This window comes from Pelobates fuscus, chromosome 2 (assembly GCF_036172605.1).
Source record: "Pelobates fuscus isolate aPelFus1 chromosome 2, aPelFus1.pri, whole genome shotgun sequence".
Taxonomy (NCBI): Eukaryota; Metazoa; Chordata; class Amphibia; order Anura; family Pelobatidae; genus Pelobates; species Pelobates fuscus.
In genome coordinates, this window is record NC_086318.1 from 257,074,236 (window position 1) to 257,094,529 (window position 20,294).

A 20,294-nucleotide genomic window follows, 5' to 3' on the forward strand; every position below is an offset into this window, starting at 1 on the left:
CTAAGTGTAAGAAGACTGTTTCACCTTTTATAAATAGCTTTGATTTTGTTTCTGAAGATTTTGGATATGATATATTTTTCTCTACAAAACATCACCTTCATGAGGTATGTGAAATGTATAGATCACGGTCCTAGTATAATATGTTTGTTTGTTTTATCATAATTAGACATTTTGCTATTGTTACTGCCTTTTTTTTCATTGCTATGGAGTATGGTAAAAAGAAGAGGAGGTTTTCAATTTACAGACCCTCACAGGGATGCAGAGAGGCACAATGGAGAAATGAAAGCAAAATTATATTCTCTGCAAGGACAAAGAGCAATGGCAAAAAGGTCAAGCTAAGTAATTTGTTATGAAAACATTTAGTTATATCATCTCTGTATATAACATGAAAATACAGTTTTGAAGGGGTTAATTGTAGCATACTTTGGCATTTTGAAATGTAAACATGACTAATTTAAATTATATATTTAGTTCATACTCCTAACTTTCTATGCAAAATGTTAACTTGTTGATCTTAAATTACACAATTTTTTGAGAAATGGTATGTGTTAGATTTTCATATAAGTTTGACTGCTGTGTATAAGAAATATATATATATTACCTGAGCCAGAGCCCGAGCCACTGTATTCTGCTGTAGTACTTGGGAAAGAGCCTTTAAGAAAGCAGAAATATTATTTTAGACAATGAAAGGGCTTAAAGAAAACCAATATTGTATGTGGGCTTGCTTCTATCTGTGAATGTCAAGCAATCACATTTTATGTTTCTCAGAATGTTCTATTATAAATTAGTCGAACGCTGGCTAAACGTACGTTTTGTGGGTCCTTCGTGTGGTCTAAACTGTCCCTTTGTTCATGTAAACTCTGGTGTAAATTTAATTAAATTCTGGTATACTGTTCATTCATACGAACAAACTATGTATATGTATACTTACCCGTTCGTGCAATTTTCTGTTCATCCCTCGCATACTTACCCGTTCATGCACTACTTCTGTTCGTGTGGAATTAGTCGAATGCAGACTATACTTAAGCTTCAGTGGGTCCCCTGTGCGGTCTAAACTGCCGACCCCTGTTCGTGCAATTATCAGCTTTCGTTTGTACTAACTAAACGAACATATATATATATATATATATATATACTTACCCGTTCGGTTACTTAACTGTTTGTATTAAATCTGTCGAAATTAGTTAAACAATCTGTTTATTACTGCAACCATTTACTACTACGTCTGTGGTTCTTGGTTTCATTATGTTTAAAATATAAGATCCTCAGATGTATGACACTTTATCTCAGAACTCGGTTATTTATTTCAAGACCTTTTTTTAATTAACCCTCTGTGTTTTAAGTTGTGTTAAATGCTTAATAATTTCTTCTGACACCCAACTACTTTGGCAGAGTTTTTCAACTCTAGGCCAACCCCGTACACCATCACAGAACATATATATTAATATGTAGCACGGTCCTCTGGAAGAATTTTCAAAACCCTACATTTCATATTATTCTCTATTTCTCTTTAGCTTACGCAGACATTAATCTTAGCCTCTGTTACATTTATTTGGTCTCCACAGATTGCCCGTTTGTCTTGTATTACTGCATAAAATTGTCAAATTCAAGTTCTTGTATTTACAATCCAGGTATAGTATTTACTCACTTCAGTTTCAATCATGTCAAGGCCTCAGGCAGCCTTCACTCTAAACTTGTCACAAACGTACTGCCCCTCTAATCTCGTATCATTTATGTCCAGTTAACACAGCCTCTGGGGGAATTTGCTAATTAATATATTCTGTTATAACCACTTCTGTTTTTATAATTGTACGATGGCTTTAATCCATAGCTCCAACATTATTCTAGGCCTCCTCCGGTTTTCTCCGAAAAAAAGTCTTACGCTCATGCAAGTACCTGTACTCTATTATGTTTAAATTCTCTACATTTTTACTTAGGCCTACATTCATACTGCCATTAGGCAAGAACCACTCAACCTACCTAACCTGGTACCCCGCTACATTACCAGGTATTTGCGTTCTTGCTAGTTACTAGCACTTGCTACCCCTAAAACCTCAATCAGCATAAACTCGTCCCAGTCTCAGACTAATCATTCAGATCCCTCACCTCAGGCTCTCACGTTGCGCTCGTATAGCCACCCCTTACTAATAAGCATACGCCCCTATGTTACGCTCAAACACATCAACATCCGGCACTAGCAGGGCCTCATCTGTCACTAGTTCACAGTTAAGTTTTTTGCTTCGGCACTAGCCTTATAGTCCAGTTCACCTAAGGAACCCCGCATACCCCCCTCTGTTCTCTCCTTCACCCCTACTTAATATAATTCACAAATTCATTTCTACAATGCCTCAAGAACCAGCCCCCATAGATGTTTTGTGTGCCGAAGAGATTTAGTTCACTCCTGTCAGTCCCAAGTCTCTCAACCCCTCTACCCCTACGTTCTTGAGAGCATGGACTATTCCTAAAATTACGGCCGAACTTAGGCTCAGGGGCATCCCCTTTCCAGCTACGGCTAGAAAGGCGGAACTCTATAGACTTTTGACCTATCAGGCACCCGAGTCAAGGCCAGGCACTTGCAGGGCCACTCAGGACACCCTTGCAGCAATCCTGGCCAACCTGCAGACCCTGAACAAGAGGTTACCTAAGGTGGAGTGTGCCATCGCCTCTCAGCCCCCACCCCGGCAGTCTCTGCTACAACACCACACTCTCTCATACATCCCCCTCCAGCACCAGCCACAGTTATGTCACCTTTTGTGTCACCAGCTCACTCTATCCCAGACTTCATTAGGAAAGAAATCCTAGACGGGAAGGATGTGTGTCTGGTGTCACTGTCAGGGCTCCGCGGGCAGTGGTGAGGGGAGGCTGCAATCCTCTCGCAGCACTCACCCTCGGTCCGTCACCGCCCGCGGTCCCCTCTCCCCTTACCGATAAGCGAGCGGCGTCCTCTCCTCTTGACACGCCGCTCGCGTCCTCCTCTCCTCCTCCCAGCGGCAACATGTCTAACGCTGCACGCTGGGAGCCGGCACTATTATCTAAGCGCCGGGGTCACTCACGTGACCCGGCGTTAAAGCTACAGTGCAACAAACACAGTGGGGGGTATAGATATCCCCCACGTGTGTTTGTTAATACTGATTGGTGGTTAGCCAATCAGGATTCAGGCTAGGATTTAAATACTTACCTTTCCTGTCTATCTGTGCCCTGTTGTGGTCTTTGCTTTATAGTATTGATTCTGAACGTGGGCTTTCTGGTTACGTACTCTCTGGCTTGTTATACTGACTTTGTGACTTTCTCCTACCCTTTGACCTCGGCTTGTTTCTCGTTATTCTGTTTTCTGGCTCCCCTTACTCGGCTTGTCTCCTGACTATTCTGTGTGTGCTTAGCCCGGCCACTCTAAGGACCGGTACTGCACACTTTCTGTCTGTGTGTCTGTGTGTGTGTTAGCGTGTTGGGTTCCCCAGTATCGTGACATTACAACAGGGCCATAATGGAACCTGCTGACATACCCCAGCTCCTAGTTAATCAGGAGGCTAGAATGGATGGCTTGGACCACCGTATGGATCAGTTTGCTCAAGCTTTACAGACCATACTGGCTCGTACTGCACACTTGCAGCCTGCCGTCCAGGTGGCGGTTGCTGCTGTGCCCGAACCCATTGCCACTCCAGTACCCGTTCCTGCTCATGTAGTCCATATGACACCGCCACAGCGCTATAGTGGTGACCCAGCTTTGTGTCGTGGTTTCCTCAATCAAATTGACATCCATTTGGTGATGAATCCACGTTCCTATCCCACCTACAGGTCCAAAATTGCCTTTTTGATAAACCACCTGTCTGGGAGAGCTTTAGCATGGGCAAACCCCATGTGGGAAAATATGTCTCCTATGTCCTTTGCAGATTTTTTGTCAGCATTCAAACGCACGTTTGATCAACCCGGTAGGGTTGACTCTGCTGGCAAAGCTCTGCTTAGGGTTCGACAGGGTAACAGATCTGTAGCGGATTATACTATCGAATTCCGCACTCTAGCAGCTGAAGTGGTTTGGAATTATGACGCCCTCGTAACAGCCTTTCAGGAGGGTTTGGCCGCTTACATACTGGATGAAATAGCATCCAGGGAACTGCCTGTTCTTCTGGATGATGTTATAGACTATGTAATCCTTATTGATAACCGTATTAGAGAGAGGCGTACTCAAAGACGGCTGGATACACGGGTGTTACCTGCTCTACCCAGTACTGCATTACTAGCATTACCCGCTCCTAGGCAACCATCCCCCGAACCCATGCAATTGGGTGCTACAGGGTTAACTGAGGCTGAAAGAATGTATCGTAGAAGGGAGGGGTTATGTATTTATTGTGGTAAGAGGGGGCACCACTGTAATACCTGCCCTAAGTTACAGGGAAACTACAGCACCTAAGGCCCAGAGAGGGGTCGGCCTCGGGTGTTATGACCTTGTCCCCTCATGTGTCCATCTCCAGACCGTTTATTACCGTTTATCTTTTGGTCAATAAAACCACTATAACAACTAAAGCCTTGATCGATTCAGGTGCGGCAGACAACCTTATGGATGAGAACTTTGCCAAAACCGCAGCCCTGACTTTGATCCGAAAGGCCACACCCTTGGCCGTTGAGGCCATAGATGGTAGACCACTTGAGAAACCTCTGGTGACCCATGAAACCCAAGATATAGTTATGTCTGTGGGTGCTTTACACAAGGAACGATTAACCTTCCAAATAATTGACTCCCCTACTGCTACCATCGTTCTGGGTTTTCCCTGGTTAGTGAAACACAACCCAGTACTTGATTGGGGTTGCTTAGATATACTCTCCTGGGGGGAATCTTGTCAACGAGACTGTATGGCCCAGGTACGTCCCGTTTGTTTACTCAACGTGCCCACAGCTAAACCACTTTCTGTTTCTGTCCCTTCTGTATATGCAGACCTTGCATTGGTTTTCGAAAAAAGGGAGGCAGATAAGTTACCTCCACACCGTGAGTATGACTGTGCCATTAACCTATTACCGGGTACTATGCCTCTTAGGGGTAAGGTCTACCCTCTTTCTGAGAAAGAGAACCAGGTCATGGAGGAGTACATACGGGAGGCCTTAAGTAAAGGTTTTATTAGAAGGTCCTCCTCTCCGGCTGGTGCTGGTTTCTTTTTTGTGGCGAAAAAGGAGGGCGATTTGAGACCGTGTATAGATATAGAACCAAGAATACCCCAGGACTATGGGAACAGAAGGAGATGAAATGAGTAATAGAGATATGTCTTCCTCGTGTAAGATACCAACAGTTAAGTTAACGGGTATGGTTTCACGAAAAATAACAGGCTCAACTAAAGGTCTACCATCTATGGCCTCAACGGCCAAGGGCGTCTCCCTTAACTGAGATGGGATAGTGTGTTTGGTAACAAAAACTTGGTCGATAAAGCTTTCAGCAGCTCCGGAATCTATCAATGCCACAGTTTTTATTACTCCCTTCTCCCAAGTTAAAGAAACGGGTAGCAGAAGCCTGTGATCTTTATAATTATGAGTAGAGGACAAAATAGAAACACCCAAGGCCTGTCCTCTAGAGAAACTTAGGTGCGAGCGTTTCCCGAGCGATTGGGACAATTTAGGCGTAAGTGACCTCTGACTCCACAGTACATACACAACCCCTCCCTTCTCCTGTACTGTCTCTCCTCTTCTGAGAGACGAGTATTGCCTATCTGCATAGGTTCTGGAAAAGGTGAGGTTTGGTTTCAGGATTTTGAAATGAGGGAGCTAGTTTAAAGGAAGGTCTACAGGTTCTATCTCGAGTGTTCTGCCTCTCTCTTAAGCGTTCATCAATGCGAGAGATAAAAGAAATTAAATCCTCCAAATTCTCAGGAAGCTCTCTAGTAGCAACCTCATCAAGTATTACATCTGATAATCCGTTTAAAAATACGTCTATATAAGCCTGTTCATTCCACGTAACTTCTGCCGCCAAGGACCTGAACTCTAGTGCATAATCCACAAGTGTTCGGTTATCTTGTCTAAGGTGCAACAGTAATCTAGTTGCATTGACCTTTCTACCAGGAGGGTCAAAAGTTCTTCTAAAAGCAGCTACAAAGGCATTATAATTATATACTAACGGATTATCGTTTTCCCACAACGGATTGGCCCATCTCAGAGCTTTCTCAACGAGTAAGGTGATAATAAATCCAACCTTCGCCCTATCTGTAGGATAGGAGCGGGGTTGTAATTCGAAGTGGATACTGATTTGGTTTAAAAAACCTCGACACTTCTCAGGAGAACCACCATAACGTACAGGTGGGGTAATACGGGAAGAGGCACCTACAGTGGCTACCTCTAGACCTGAACTTACAGGAGAGATAGAATTATTACGTATCTCTTCTGGTGGATTATTAGGACGAGATAATAACGCCTGTAGCGCTAGGGCCATCTGGTCCATTCTGTGTTCCATGGCGTCAAACCTAGGATCGGAAGAACCAAGCTGACTATTTGTACCTGCAGGATCCATTGGCCCTGTCGTAATGTCAGGATCGGGACAGGGATCCAACACGCAGAGTACAAAGAGTAGTAGGTACGTATACCGGACCTTAGAATGGCCGGACTAACGTAAGGACTAAGTAGAGAATGGTCAGATACAAGCCGAGGTCGAGGGAACGAGAAGACAGGTAAGCGAGAGACAAGCCGGGTCAAAGGATAACAGAGATAAGCAGGGTAATACAAACAAGCCGGGTCAGAACCAAAGAGACAATAGAAATACAAGCGCACTGAGTGACTAGACAGGCTAGAACCACGACAGGGCAATGAGCAAATGCGGGAAGCTCTATTAAATACCCCGGTTCTAGGAGGTAATCACACCCCCGACGAGTCCTGATTAGTGTTCAGGGCTTGACTGACAGGTCGAGCAGGATTGGCGTCATGACGTCGGCTACTGAGCGTCGCGTCATAAAAGGACGTGGATCCCTCGCGGCCGGCGTGTAAACGACCGAGGGAACCGCGAGGAACGGAGGAAACAGCCCTTCTGACAGCCCTTATCAGAGGTAGAGACTACAGGTACCCTGACAGTCAATAAGAATGATATAATCTATTACATCATCCAGGAGAACAGGCAATTCCCTGGATGCTATTTCATCCAGAATGTAAGCGGCCAAACCCTCCTGAAAGGCTGTTACGAGGACGTCATTATTCCAAACCACTTCAGCTGCTAGAGTGCGGAATTCAATAGTATAATCCACTACTGATGTATTACCTTGTCGGACCCTAAGCAGAGCTTTGCCAGCAGAAGCAACCCTACCTGGTTGATCAAATGTGCGTTTGAACGCTGTCAAAAAGTCTGCAAAGGACATGGGGGACGTATTCTCCCACATGGTATTAGCCCATGCTAAAGCTTTCCCGGACAAGTGGTTTATTAAAAAATAAATTTTGGTTCTGTCAGTGGGATAGGAACGAGGATTCATCACCAAATGGATATCAATTTGGTTGAGGAAACCACGACACAATGCTGGATCACCGCTATAGCGCTGTGGTGGCGTCATATGAACCACGTGAGCAGGAACGGGTACCGGATCAGAAATGGGTTCTGGCACAGCAGCAGCAGCTTCCTGAACGGCAGGTTGCAAGTGGGCAGTACGAACCAGTATGGTTTGTAAAGCTTGAGCAGACTGATCCATACGGTGGTCTAAACCATCCATTCTAGCCTCCTGATTCACTAACAGCTGTGGAATGTCAGCAGGTTCCAATATGGCCCTGTTGTAATGTCATGATTCGGGAACCTAACACGCTAAAACGTCACAGAAAGTAAAGGGTGCAATACCGGTCCTTAGAATGGCCGGGTTAAGCACACTAAGAATAGTCAGGAAACAAGTCAAGTAAAGGGAGCCAGAAAACAGGAGAACGAGAAACAAGCCGAGGTCAAAGGAAGGGAGAAAACAGGAAAATCGGAATAACAAGCCAAAGAATCGGTAACCAGAGAGAAACATGAACAAACTGCAATACTCATTCCTAGGCTGCCTCTTTGGCAGTGGCTTTGCAACAGTCCCAGCTTCAGTTTAACAGATAATTTACAAATCTCTTGTAATTTACAAATCTCTTCAAAAATGCAATATCCTGCTGCAATATAGAGAACTGTCTACAGATTAGACAGCATCCAAATCTCCAAAAAGTGGAACGTGAAACAAATGCCTAATAACGATTACACTGAATTAAGTCTGCCATTTTAATGAGGTGAGTAATTTAAATCAAACAAATCTTGAATTTTTTGGTCCTCCTGTATACCTCAGATTACCTCCAGTTTATCTCCAGAATATCTCCAAGTACATACATTGAAGCAGTACTCTCTGGAATATTTCAAAGCACACACTTTGAAGCAGCACTTAGAAGCCCCAACCAAGCTATATATGTTGCAGTGCTAATATTACACCTGTATGGCTATTTGTGAATTAATATCATAAAAAATACCCTGTACTATGTTGGTGATTGCTCAAGAGAACATGTCTTACTGTACTGGCCTTCTATGAATAAAGATTTACAAAAAAAAATGAAGCAAATTAAAACCAACGGGGTTTAATAAAATGGTCAGTTCAGCAATAAACGATAAGAAAAGGGCATTCAAGACATTTAAATCAGATGAGTCAATAGTCTTGTTACAAAATAAGCATGTCAATACAGCTTGCAAAAGGTTTTCTTTGGAAGTTATATTTAAAAAGAGTTCAAAATCTTAACCCGGAAACTACAAATCTGCAAGCTTAACAGCTGTGGTTGGGAAATTATTTGAAGAGCTGTTCAGGGATAATATTCAAGAACTCATTTTAAACAACAATAGCATTAGCAGGAATCAACATGGTTTCACAAATGACAGGTCATGCTAAACTAACATAATTGCTTTCTGTGATTGGGGTGTTCCAGTGGATGCCATCTACTTGGATTTTGCTCGGATAAAACAGTAGCTTAAAGATAGAGTGCAAACAGTATATGTAAATGGAACATTTTCAAATTGGACAATTAAAAAAAAACAAAAAAAAAACATGTTACCTAAGCCTTCTTTTAGAACAGATGTATAGTTGAATGCAAAAAAACAACTTTTTTTCAATAAATAGAAGTTAAAAAAAATTATGATAAAATAATGAAATTTTTTTTTGCTACTATGTATTAACTAACAATGCATACCTGTGTTAGTTTTCAAAATGTGAATGACTGAAGAAAAAAAAAATCCTTTGGACTTTCAGATGTATTGTTTAAATAAAAATATCAAGCCATGTTATAATTTTGTTATACTTCTTCATTTCATTTTACAGCACAAAAAAAAAAAATATTTTATATGCTTATATGGAGAGCACCAGTGATTTGGAATTTTGCTTTCACTTACTAATGTATACAAAACAATGATCTTCTTTAAATAGTCTAATGGTACTTTACCATTAATACAAATATTTTTAATCATAACTAACATTGTTACAATAGCAATAACATTGTTAAAGGGATTCTATAGTGTTAGGAATACAAATGTGTATTCCTAACGGTATAGTGATTTATGGTACCCCTTCCCTTCATGCCGGCATGTAATGGTTTAGAAAACAAAACTTTATTTACTATCCAATTCCTGTGGTGATGTCCCTCTTCACTGGATCGGCGCTCCTCCTGCTGTGACATCATCCTACAGGAATTGCGCTCATGCGCAGAGTGTAAGGACATTCACCGCCATGTAGACAACCTGGAGTCCGTTAGCATCCTGGAAGTGCCTCCAGTGGCTGTCCAGACAGTCTTAGTCCTTCAAGGTAATTATTGAAGTTTCTCTAAAGCTGCAATGATTTCCAGTGCAGGACTAAGAGGGACAGTAACACTGCACCGAACCACTGCAATGAGCTGAAATGGTCTGGTGAATATAGTGTCCCTTTAAGCAACTGGCATAATTAAAGTTTGGCATCTTTTCCATTTACTTTATTTTTGCTTCAGTGACAACTTTTTCACACTGTTAATGCATACTTACTAATTGTTGGACTTGTAGTAAAAACACCTATTAAGAAATTAAAAGAAAAAGCATTGCATGAGTAAAGAAAATGATAAGCTTTCGTGAATATCTCTAATTTTATTTCTCAACAGTTTGGTTGTGGAACTTTCTACTCTCAAAACTTCAACTTCATGGGGTATATGAAATGCAGCATCCAATTCCTGATAGATTTACAAGGTTATTCACTAATGTGAAAATTCAAAGTAACCAAAAATAACCAAACTGAAAAAACAAAAATTGTTCGACTACTCTGGCCTTAAATTTGGAATTCACTTACCTCAAATTCTCACTTTAGTGAATAATCCTGTATGTTTTAGTTAGCTAAGACACACAAGAAGTCACACTAGGGGGACCTCAAGTTGTGTAATGAAGGACTTGTAACCTAGGAATAACCCACAAACTTCCAACACCACATCAAATTAAAGTATTAGACTGAAACAAGTCCCTAAATAATAATAATATGAAAGAAAATAACTTTATCAACCCCTTCAGGACCGGACTGTTTTAGCCATGTTGTACGCTAAGGACCAGGGCTCCTTTTGTGGTGTTTAGCTGTAATTTTCCTCTCTCTCATTTACTGTTCCCATACAAATTATATATTGTTTTTTTCAGGACAAAAAGGTTTTTCTTAACATACCATTATTTGTATCCTGTCATATAATTTACTTTAAAAAAAAAATTATAGAATATGGTGAAAATGTAAAAAAAAAAATAATGTTTTTTGACTTTTGCTTGAAAAATATTTTACTTACCTACGAAAGCTAATGAAAAAAACTGCTAAATAAATTTGAAATTTTGTCCTGAGTTTAAAAACACTCAGTGTTTACAGGCTTTTTTGCAAGTCATAGGTCTATAAGCACAAATAGGAAATTGCTGTTTCAAAATATATATTTTTAAAATGTATCAAAATGTATCTCGTCTTGATCCTGAGGAAAGTCCACAAGATGGACAGGAAAGTCCACAAGATGGACTGAAACGCCGATCCTTATTTTAAATGACCAAATAAAGCATTGAAGATACTTTTTGCTATTTTCTGGATACACTTGGCACCCGGCAACTTTTGTGAAATATTACAGCTTGAGTGCAGGGACGGTCTCTATATATTATATATATATATATATATATATATATATATATATATATATATATATATATATATATATATATATATACACACATTTGTGTTCGGGGCATTCTCATATGATATAGAATAAGATGGTTGTAGCAATGTAGCTTTAGGAATAATTGTTTGAGTTGTGCCGAAACCGACGTATGCTGTAGGCCGGTAAAAAGTGGGCTTACATAGAGGAAATATGAACAATGGGAGTGGAGGGTGGGGTATAAACAGTTACCTTTTTAGATTTAGAACTTTATATTAAAGAGAACACACTTTGCACAAAAACACATTTTAAGGAAGTACATACTAACACTGTTATCAGCTATGACAGTTGCCATAACCCCATATGGCTTAATGGAATACCCAAAAGCCAATTCCTTAGACTGAAAAGAAACTGCTCAGAAGCATCAGTATTCCATACTCAAGCAACAAACATGAAACAAAAGTTCATACAAAAAGGCTACAACCCCAAAACAATAGACAAAACCATAATATCAATAGATGAGACAAAGAGAGAATCACTATTACTCCAGAAACCACCTAAGGATCCCCAGACTAACAGATTTACTCTCCCCCTGATATTTGACTATAATAACAAAAACAAACATATCAAAAAATTTATCAACAACAATTGGCATTTACTCAAAGAGGATCCAATCTTAAGCAATGCCCTACCAGATAAACCCACCATAATATATAGAGGTGCACCTAATCGAAAACTACAACTTACCAAAAACTTCACCAGGAATCAAAACATACAAAAAAATATTTTTTTAACTATCAACAAGGGTTTTTTTTTAGATGCAATACTTGTATATCATGTAGAAAAACACACAAAATGGAAAAATGTACATCAGAGTTTAAGTCTAACAGAAACAAAAAACTTTTTAATATTAATGAAATTTTAACATGTAATAGTAATAACGTAATCTATAGAGTGCCCATGTGGACTACAATATGTCGGCAGAACAATAAGGCCCTTGAAGGTAAGAATTAGTGAACACTGTCGGAATATTGAAAAAGGTTACAAAAATCATTCTGTATCTGCACACTTTCTACAGCACAACAAAGACCCTAGCCTATTAAAATTCTTGGGCATTGCTAAATATAAACCGCATTGGAGAGGGGTCGATATCATTAGAAACATAGGGAAGCTAGAAATGGAGTGGGTCTATCGCTTAGATACCCTCCACCCAAATGGGCTTAATATAGAATTCGACTTGGTACATTTTTTATAATTCATTTTTTTTATAATCCATCTTTTTTAATTCATTTTTATAATCCATTTCTAATAAAGATGCTTATACATCCTTTTATACTGTATGTTTTTATTCCCCTTAGTTGTATATACATGTCTCTTTTACATTTAAAGTATGCTCCTTTTGATATAGCAACCTCTGAGCTCAATTCTTGTTACTAGCCCACATCCAAAATGGCGGCCGGAACAGTTCCGTTTAAGACACTACCAAGCAATTAATAAATTATATTTTCTATGTTACCTATATACTTTATGTATGCCCATATCTGTAATTATTCAAGTTATTGCCTGATTCAATGTATTATTGTGTCATTTTACACCTCTGATCTCTATTTCGAACTTTCCCACAAATCGCCCACACTCAAAATGGCGCCCGGAGAACTTCCGCCTATGCTATCTTGCCGAAAACCGGAAATGACGAAATATACACAGCGGAATCGATTTACATCATCAGAGGAGGTATATAATCTCAAGGACCCCAAGCAGCAAGCATTCACTTTTGAAAAAGCTTCGGCGAAACCCGTCAAGTGAGGAAGAACTTTGGACTTTTTTATAGGACTGGTTTTATAGTTTGATATTCACTTTTTACTAATTGTATTAAAGTATATATATTTTTAACATATCCAGTCATTTCTCTTGTCCTCCTTCCTATTTAATACTGCTTTTGCTGCTATACCTGGGTCCATTATATCCCAAGGTGGGGATTGTTCCACCTGAAACTCTTCAAACTAGAGCAGGTCGTTGCTCTAGTATATGTAAGTAGGATTATCCACTTTACTAAACTATTTTACAGTTACATACTATACCATGTGGTGTATTCTACTTCTGTTTTTCATATAACAAAAATTTACACCTACACATTCACCAACGGTTCTGAACCTCAAGAAATCCATAGACAGGGATTATTCCATCCAGGCTCTTAACACCGAGCTGATATAGCTCTTTAAAGTGTGAGTGTGAATACAACACCTCTGTTTTACTGAATTATATTGTTCATACATACTGTACCATTATTGTATTTCGGTTCTCTTTTTTTCAAGTTACTTCATTGACCAGTATCTCTACTAAACGTATGTACATTTTCTACGTTTTAGCGCTGTTCACCTTTCTACTTTATATGCGGTATGATGCGCATGGCAATTTTTAAGGAACCTGGCAGGGATTGTAGTTCCATGCGGTTTCGAGTACCAAGCAGGAGGTGGTAATTGGTGTTGTTGCGACTGTTCCTATTTCTCACGTGGTAACTTGTTGGCAAGGATGCCGAGTCAAGTTGTATGCCCAGGAATGTAACGATAGTGTCTGGGTCTTCTGTGACCTTAGGGAATACTGGGACCCCAAGTGTTCAGACACTTCCTTGAAGCTTCTAGAGGGAAAGGCGTTCCCTTTGACCAACAAGAAATCATCTCGGGAGTGTATGACTATGGGGCATCTGGATATGATTAACCACAACCAGCAAATAGTTCTACGAATATATTTAGGATTGTGGCTGCTCTTGACCCGAAAGTTAAGCGGGAGAAGAAATATATGACTGCTGCCCATAAATGCCCTGTAAGTGCCAGTGTAGGGTGGATGATGGCAGTCTGAAATGCGTTGTGATATCAGTTTTACTTAACCAGGCTTCCCCCGCTGCTTGAATGATAGCTTTAATGGTATGAACAATGGTGGCATCCTGTAATAAAGACTCCTCGGAAGGGTATGAGGGAGTTGAGACTTGGGGTAGCCGAGGCGCGAGGTGCAGATAAGTCAGTTACAGTGTGAGGGAAGATTCCCTGTGACAATCCCAATGGGATTGCGCCACGCTGTAAATGGTGTAGATCGGAGAGGCCCAGGTAGAAATATTTCTGCCATTCTTGGGCCATGAGTGTATTGCCAACTGTTGGATGCTGTTGTGATGACTGCAAGTTAGGGCATTCTAGACTACCCCAAAAGTATATGGCAATACCTGTCCGGAATGCATTTAAAATCGGAGATTAGGAAATCAACTAAATGTCTGGAAGGGTGATGAGTTAGAAAGTACTGGAAATGCGTAATGTTTACAGACGTGAAGTAATGTTCAGGGTACATTTATTGAGACACATGGTTTTCATGTGCCCTGACGTATTGGGAACATATCTGCCACAGTCTGCATGCACTGAAACTACTTGTGCCAACATGGAAATTGTTGCAAATCTGGGATTTGCCATAGAGAATAGACGACCCAATTTGTCTCTGGTAGTTCTGAGGTGCTAGAGCTTGGAGCCTGAAACGTGATCGTCCACTGTGTTGGGACAAAATTGTCGTGTGGGACTAGCAACATCCTCTCCAAGTGAAAGATGAAGATAGCCATTATTATATGAACCCACAGTGTGCTAGTACTGGCTTGCTAGCTAAAGCCGCATGGTGAAACAATTAATCCTTTGTTTGGTGACAGGTAAGGCCCTGCTAGTTGCCAATGGGCTTGAGAGGCTCTATCTATGCAATGGCGCAAGGGAATTCTGTGGCCACCAACGTAATGGCAGGATGTTGGCCTCTTGGTGACTGTAACCAGAAAAAAGGGGAGGGGAGTGACAGGTGAGGCCCTCTCTATATACCATGCGAGGCGGCTAGCTCACGAGTGGCCTGATGGGTGTTTGCCTCCGAGCGTTGAGGCGGGGTGTTGGCCTCGCGGGACCACTATACGACAGGCGTAGATGCCAAGAAAGGAGAATACCTATTGGAAACCTATAGACCCTAATTGCCAGTACGCTAAGAATATATCCAGGGGAAAATAGAAAATGTATGTAAATACCACATGAGCAGGTGTATATACCTGGTAGTATGATTAGATACCCTTACTGGTCATAAGGGTTATTAATACCTGTATCCCGGACGGGTAAAACAATGTATGAAAATTGAATATAGACATTTAAAAGCGTATACCCATATGTGTGTTATGCACGTTTAATAGAGCAAAGTGCTCCGTCCCAATGTTTATTGTATGCTTGTTAATGCCCCTGTTTGAAGGAAATTAACTTGTCGGGAGTGTTATATCATCTGTGATATGGAATACAACTGTACCCGGAAACATGAGTGTAGTGAACCATGACTGGCAGCTGAATAACCTAATGTGTGAAAGTACGTAATTGGAAGGACTTATATTTTAAGCGTGCAACCATGCAAATATTCCGTAGGAGTCAGTATAAAAGCGAAAATGCTGTAGTTAGTTTAAAGAAAAATAAATAGAAAAACACCAAACCAGGGGCTAATGGAGGTTGCCCGTGGGTTGGTGTTAATATGCCCTAAATAACTCTCCATAGCGGGGAATAACCCACGGAATTAAAACGGGGAAAAGGAGAGAAAGGACCTAAGTCCCTAATTGGAGAGTTATATGAAATGAGGGTGTCCCTACCTTTAATAAACCTAAGATAATAAGTAAAAAAAGGACAGGAGAAAGGGCTATACACTGGCATATATGGAGCCAGTCTAAACCATTGTAGTATATGTTGAGAAAAATAGGTAAGATAGGTAATAAGGGTGGGGGGATGAGAGGGGAACCAGAGGAATGGGGAAAAAACAAATCTCCTTGATAAAGGGATAAAAGGTCCCCAATAGCTCACCCCAAATCCCAAATCCCCACACCTAAAGGGGGCACAATACTTGCCCTGTATACCTCAGCACTGTAGGGAAACCGTAAGTGCCTACCTATGACTCAAATATCCTACCTGGCTACGTAGCAACAAATAAGGATATCATGACCTTGGTCCCATATGTGGTAAAGTAATAAGGGTGGGGGGAAGGAGAAGCGAACCAGAGGAATGAAAGAAACAACCCTCCTTGGTGGAGGGATAAAAAATCCCCAGTAGTTCGCCCAAAATCCCAAATATCCACACCTAGAGAGCGCACAAAACTTGCCCTGTTTACCTCAGCACTATGGATAAACCATAAGTGCCTACCTTTAACCCTAATGCCCTTACTGTCTAAGTAGCAACAAACACACAGTTAATTGAAATCAAATAAATCCATAGTGCTACCTAAATCCATAGTGCTACCTAAAGTGAACAAAAGAAAGAAAATTCTATCTCGACGCGCGTTTCGGCGTTCTAACACGCCGTCGTCAGGAGTAATGAGCTTCAGTGTAACATAGTATCCTTTTATGTGCTGTGTAGCAATCCGCCTGTGAATCGTTAGCCGGTGTGGTTCGTCACGTGGGTAATTGCTGTGACGTAGTATTTGTCCTGTGATTGGTCAAGAGCTCTCCCTTATTCCGATTGGGCAGGGGGCAGTCACAAGTACTCAATACCCACGTGGGGAATGGAAAAAGTTTGCCGCAATCAGGGGGAGTGGTTTCGTGACGTCACTGTCACTGTCCACATTAACCCGTGCGGTGAAACAAAGGGGTTGCCAGCATATTGCTACCCCATAGTGTATCCATTCATGATTATGGAAACATATTGATTAACTTGTTAGGTTAATCCTATTCCCATTCAATAATAACAGCAAGAAGAAGGGGGATAGCAATATTGGGCGGATTTAAAGGGATAAAGGCCCTGATTTAATTATGGCTTAAGGTACACCTATGATTCAATGTGATGATTTTAAATCCCTATAGTAAATAATGGGTGAACAGAACAGTCACCCTAATTATATAAGAGGATATCACCACCTATGAATTCAATGGTGAACCTTCTTGTCCCATAACACCAGATTCCTAGTGACAAAAGAACATTCAACAAAAAAAATATATATTCAATACGACTTATATACAAAGATTGGGTGGGAATTCCCTTAGGTTGTACAACATCTAAAAATGGAGAGGTCACAAAAATGCAGTAAATGAAAATCTCTCATTGAGCCCTATGGGCGAGAGGGTTTTAAGTCTGTAAATCCAATAGGACTCACGTTGTCTCAATTTAGTATCCCAATCACCTCTTCTCTGAGTCCGTGGGATATGTTCAATACCCATAAATTTCAACTTTTTAGAAGAATTAAGGTGATGTATTTTCAGATGGCGGAATATCGGAGTTTCTAAAGGTCTCCTGACTGAATTGACATGTTCCTAATACGTTTTCTAAAAGGTCTAAACGTTTTCCCTACGTATTTCATGCCACAGGAACAAGTTAGTAGATAAATTACACCTTCTGTACTACAGTTAAAAAATGACCGAACTGTAAATGTGTCAGTATTGTTACTATCAGCAAATGCCTTGGAGTCTTTGTCCATAAAGTCACATGCACTGCAGTGGCCACATTTATAGGTGCCCTTTGGTAGATAGTTAGTTAGGTCTTTTTTTCTTCTTAGGTGCCAGATGGCTCTGTACCAGGGTGTCCTCCAGAAGTGGATCACTGTGGTGATAAGTAGAAGTTGCCTCCATGGTTGTAAAAAACATTAAATTGCAGACGTCAGGGAATGCCGCAACAGTGTTATGAGGTTTATAATAGGTAATTGGCCTAAGAAGTAAGGAAAACATAAAATAAAAGAACTATTAAAATACTAGCAGGGCTGTAGGATGTAAAATTATATCTGGGGAGATTCAGCTGCTCATTAATAGTAGTCAACCAGGAAAAATACTTTCAATAATAAATGGGTAGCCAACTCCTATAAATCACACACACAAAATATTAAACCCACTGAAACACAATGGAAACTATTGTATTCTGTTAAGGAGAGCAATTTGCTAACAGTTACCTTGTGGATAGAGGGGCTACAAAGTGTCTCAATCTTTAAACTATGTGTGCATTGTAACAAACAGAGTACCAAAGTATGAGACAGCCCCACTAGCAATATCCAGATCAGAATATAGAAAACCATGAATTTATATAGGATAGATATATTACTTATAATAGTGACTCAAAGAGCTTGTAAAAATGGGGGGACGAAAGGAAGGAGTAGGAGGGAAAGATGTCAGGAAGGATACTAAGTCACCTAGATGTATGATGACACCCTCCCCCTACAAAAAAGGAGAAAAAAGGACCCTGTGGGTGTTACACTTTATACTCACCTTGTAGTGTTGGACGTCTTGGACAGGTTACACCCCTTTGTGTGGCCTCGTGGAGGGTGAAGATGTCCAATAGTATTCTTTCTAGCCCTATATAAGTTCCCCTCTTGCTGTGAATCATTGCCCTGCCGTGGTTCTCGTTAGCCTGAGAGTGCATTTATTATTATTCTGTTTTTCCTGTTGCTGATGTGGTTTTATATTTTGACAATTCTGACTCTCTGTATCCCTTTGACCTTGGCTTATTTTATTCTTCTTGTGTACATCTGTATTCCTTAGCCCAGGCATCTTTTTTAACTACGATTTCTTGCCTTTTTAGGCATACGTTAAGTCCGGCCACTCTAACATCTGGTATCCTGTTCTTCCTTCTGTTTTGACTGATATCCTTCTCCCTTTGTGTAGGGGTTACCCCAATCTTTACACATTAGTCATAATTATATCCAGTAGAAGAAAAACAAATACCTTTTCCTGTAATTTGAGCTTACTTTTAACTGTGTTCCAAAAGGAACAGAAATTATTTAGCACTATAGATTTCTCACTAAAGCCTTTATTGATATTTGTATTCTGCTCAGATCAAAAAAGGAAAAAAATGATATGGTAGGTACCTGACTCAATTTGACTCTAAGTTTCTACATTGTTATTTCTATTTTGAGATTTTAAAACCTGGGTCATTATGTATGCACATTGATATTAAAAAATATTAGAGGCACCCAAATACCCCATCAATATTTTCAGGCAGATGTTTGTAAGCTGATTCTAGTTTTTTCCTTGCCTAGATGAAGCTACTAAAAGCAGTTTGTATCATTGTATGCCTGCTTGTAGAAAATGTAAATGGAAGCATACAGAATAAGTCGACTAATTTTGGTGGGATATATGTCCTAATTGTATTAATCCTGCCAGTCCAGGAGATATCTAACTTCTCCAATCTTTCAAAATTTTATTCATATGTTTTAAAAACAGATAACATTTGCTTCTATATTCTAACTGGGTCTGCTGTTATTTTAATACCTTTGTATAAAGCTTTATAGCACCCAGGAATATACCGGATAAAATATCCCAAATGGCCCTGTCAAAGGCCTTTTTACCATCCAGTGACAGGGTAATGAGCTATAATGGGCAAAGGGTGACCTATAAGAAGTGTTCGTCTTATGCTTTTGTAGGGTCGACTTCAGCTAGTCACATTTACTGCTGGACCACAAAACACTGTAAGGCCTGGTAGGCATTATCCACCCACATTTCCTTACAGACCAGCTTCTTAGGTTCAACTAGCCAGCAGGACAGGAGAGCACACACAACATTTAACAAATAAGACACCCTGCACCTATATTGTGTACAGGGTGACTTAAACATGAGTCAATCGGGTGAGTGTCCGTCTTATGATTCCAGTAATGGTGATGGTGATGATAATGGTAATTAAGTACACTTTTACAGTCTTGTTTCAATAAAGGAATATTATTAGCCCTTAACAACTCCTCTGGGAAACCTTTTCAGTCTATTATTTCATGAAATGTTCTGAAAAGGCACTGTACTAATTGATCTTTAAACTATTTCATAAAACGTATTGGTAAGTGTAACGGACCGTTTCGCCCACAAGAGGATAAAAACCGTTTAGGCGATAATCCCCTTCCAGATAGACCAGCAGCTACTGCAAGCACCAATCTCCCAAACTGTAAACTGCACGAATCCCCAACTCCCGAACAGGAAACACACGAACACTGGAATAGCTGAACAGGAAAAGCATACAATCCGCTTACACTCCTGGCAGTCAGCATACAATCCAATTCCCCCAAAAACAAGACGACACTTCGGTTTGAGGGTCAAGCAGAATCTCAGGTGCTGGCACACCCAGCCTGGTTTTTATTACAGTCTTTGCAAATACAGGACCGCCCACAGGGAGGTATAAAACAACCAATCACATCACAGTTACATCCCACATATTCCCTCCCCATATCCAGAGAGGAAACTCAATTACACATACAGTTAAAAC

General features: G+C 40.5%; 1 long non-coding RNA gene across 1 annotated transcript in view; it reads right to left on the reverse strand.

The window, feature by feature from the left end:
• Positions 1-623: 623 nt before the first annotated feature.
• The window catches only part of LOC134587165 (uncharacterized), a 56,939-nt gene continuing 37,268 nt past the window's right edge, over positions 624-20,294 (reverse strand). Inside the window, exons 2-3 of the long non-coding RNA XR_010086617.1 lie at positions 9,962-9,988; positions 624-652 (exon numbers count right to left, since the gene is read on the reverse strand). This is a non-coding gene — a long non-coding RNA (uncharacterized LOC134587165). The remainder of the gene's footprint in view (positions 653-9,961; positions 9,989-20,294) is intronic.